At 38.5% G+C, this 3,355-nt stretch overlaps 1 pseudogene; it reads left to right on the top strand.

The window, feature by feature from the left end:
- The first annotated feature begins 266 nt into the window (after window positions 1-266).
- Window positions 267-1,285, top strand: LOC121458500 (annotated as a pseudogene).
- The last annotated feature ends 2,070 nt before the right edge of the window (window positions 1,286-3,355 follow it).

Here is a 3,355-nt window from a genome sequence, read left to right on the forward strand (position 1 = left end):
GAGCAAGAAAAACTGAGTTCACAATGTAGCAAAGATGGACTCCAGTGAGTGTTATCAAAACTATACCAGTGATCTATCAAAAATAAAATAATATTAGAAAACTGCAGGAACTCCAACCAAAGCCAACTCACCTGACTTTTACACTCTGCACACAGATAGTCACCATGTAGGCTACATGTCAGCAGAAGTAATTTCAGGAAGATTGTACGCAGGTCCTGAGGTGGATATCTGGAGCAGTGGGGTCATCCTCTATGCCCTGTTATGTGGAATCCTCCCCTTTGATGACGACCATGTGCCAACTCTGTTTAAGAAGATATGTGATGGGATATTTTACACCCCTCAGTATTTAACTCCCTCTGTAATCAGCCTTTTGAAGCATATGCTACAGGTAGATGTCATGAAGAGGGCCACAATAAAAGATATCAGGGAACATGAATGGTTTAAACAGGATCTTCCAAAATATCTCTTTTCTGAGGATTCATCATGCAGTTCAACCATGATTGATTATGAAGCCTTAAAAGAAGTGTGTGAGAAGTTTGAATGCTCAGAAGAGGAGATTCTCAGCTGCCGGTACAACAGAAATCACCAGGACCCACTGGCGGTTGCTTACCATCTCATAATAGACAACAAGAGAATAATGAACGAAGCCAAAGATTTCTACTTGGCAACAAGCCCCCTTGATTCTTTCCTCGATGATCACCATTTAACTCGGCCGCATCCTGAAAGAGTATCATTCTTGGTTGCTGAAACACCAAGGGCAAGGCATACCCTTGATGAATTAAACCCGCAGAAATCCAAACACCAAGGTGTACGGAAAGCAAAATAGCATTTGAGAATTAGAAGTCAAAGTCGACCAAATGATATCATGGCAGAAGTTTGTAGACCAATCAAGCAATTGGATTATGAATGGAAGGTTGTAAATCCTTATTATTTGCATGTACGAAGGAAGAATCCTGTGACAAGCACATTTTCCAAAATGAGTCTACAGCTATACCAAGTGGACAGTCGGACTTACTTATTGGATTTCCATAGTATTGATGATGAAATTACAGAAGCCAAATCAGAGACAGCTACTCCACAGAGATCGGGATCCATCAGAAACTACCGATCTTGCCAAAGGAGTGACCCCAATGCTGAGGCTCAAGGAAAACCTCAGAAGTTTCTCTTACCTCATCTGTGACTCATGTTTGACTCTTCTCCTATTGACTTAGCTCCATGACCAGGAAGTCACACAATAGAATTTTTTGAGATGTGTGCAAATCTAATTAAAATTCTTGCCCAGTAAACCTAAAAAAATAAAAATAAAAATGAAATAAAATAAAAACAGATCAGTCATTAAAATGTAGGGTAAAACAACTATTTATTTCAAATATCTGTGTCAAGATAAAATAGCCAAAAAAGTAAAGGTATAAGAAAGGTCTTTCTGAAAGAGTAAAATTAAAATCACTTTGTAATCATAACTCCTTTTTAATGTCATTTAGATTTTTAAGCTATTTCAGAATTGTCTTACCGGGAAGTATTGAAATAGTAGAGTTGGTGAAGGTCAAAAGAGAAAGGTAAACATATGAAAAAATTAAATTAAGGAATGGCAGTGCATGACAACACAGTTTTCAAGCCACAAAATTCAAAGAATTCAAAATTCTTTTGGAATTCAAAATTCTTTTAGAAATTGGAAAAGTACTAATTCATAATAAGTTTCATTAGAATTATATTCAAAAGAATGATAAACTATACACATGGAATATAGAATCAGAGAAATGTAATTAATGTCTTACAGAGGCTCACTTGCTAGGATGAAGTAAATCAAAGCATACTTTAAATTATATACATATATATAACCTGGATTTTATGACTTCAGTAAAATTAACCTAAAATATGATTAACAAATCTGTATCTTACTTTGTACTTGAGAGTATGTACTTTAATTTTTCTTGACTTTCCAGCAGCCTGTGCTGTGGAGGGGTAACATTCATTGCTTTTGTCTAGTTTTCTTACTATATTCCTCACTGATAGTAATATTTAAGAAAAAAGGAATGAGATATAGGAGGGTTTGGAGGGAGGAATGGGAATAGAGAAATGTAATTATAATCTCACAAATAATTTTTTAAAAAAGATTCCTCTTTCTTTTTCAAATCACTCATCTCCAAATATTATGTTCTGAGAGACATTTCTTCTTTACCTCACCTTTTAAATTATAATATTAATTAGCATAGCTGAAATGATCATCTATCCATTGATAACATAACTTTTGATTCTTTCATTTCCTTTGTTTTAACATATTTTTTTGATTCTTTGGGAATTTCAAATCATAGTACCCAATTCCACTCATTTTCTTTTCCTTCCATATCTGTTCTTCTCCCTTACACTAACTACCAAACAAAGAAAATTAAAAGAAGAATTAAAACTGAGCCACCAACCAACCAACCAACCACTGAAACAAACAAAAACCACTTTGTTCCTCTGGCTTTCTCATCCTTCCAAAACATCTACATTCCTCTTATTGGCATTAGGAGCTTCATTGTGTCATGCAGTACACACCTTTGTCCAGTCAACGTAACTTGCAAATGTTCATTGCAATGAATCACTGGTCTGTTTCAAGGACACTGGTTTCTGTCACACCATCATCACTTGAATCTTAACCAAACTCATCATAGATATCTCATAGCCACCCTGAGTTATAGAGATCCTGTGGATCATTTAGCAAGACAAGTCCCTTCACATGTTCCAGTAGGTCATAGGGTAAATGTTAGGGTGGGCCAATTTAAGGACCTGGCTGATAGTACAGGTGACTATATCTGGCTGCTGCCTTTCTCCCATGTGTGCAGTTGAGCCAGCTCTCCTATGCCCACAACATTAGGGGCCATCTCTCTCAAGTGCAGTTCTTCTCTGAGGGTCAGAGCCAACTCTCTTGCTGTAGTGTCTAGTGAGGGACAGGGTCAGCTTTCCCAAGGCAAGTGAAGGTCAGGGTTAGCTTAGCCTGGCCCTCAGATCATCATTCATGAATCTTATACCCCCCCCATGGAAACACATGCCAGAGACATTAACACAGACTCCAGCTGTAGCTGGACTACATCCCTAGACATGAACCTCAGCATCAGTTCAGGCTGGATGTCACCATGGCCCCTCAGGTGGCCACTGTGGCAGCTCAGGTCACCCAGATCAGTCTGGCCCTGGTACCAGATTGATTCTCGGACACCAACATGGTCTCAGGTGACCGTACATACCCCAGGTATCCTAACGATCTTTGCTAGAAACAGGAGTCATGAACATCAGCTCAGACCCTGGCTGCTGGAGGGACACAGACAGACATTGCCTTTAGCATCAGCCTTTCCTATATGTCACCATGGCCCCAGCT

The sequence above is a fragment of the Microtus oregoni genome, unplaced genomic scaffold (genome assembly GCF_018167655.1).
Source record: "Microtus oregoni isolate MIOR12 unplaced genomic scaffold, Mior012 000017F_ref0000208, whole genome shotgun sequence".
In the NCBI taxonomy this organism is placed as follows: Eukaryota; Metazoa; Chordata; class Mammalia; order Rodentia; family Cricetidae; genus Microtus; species Microtus oregoni.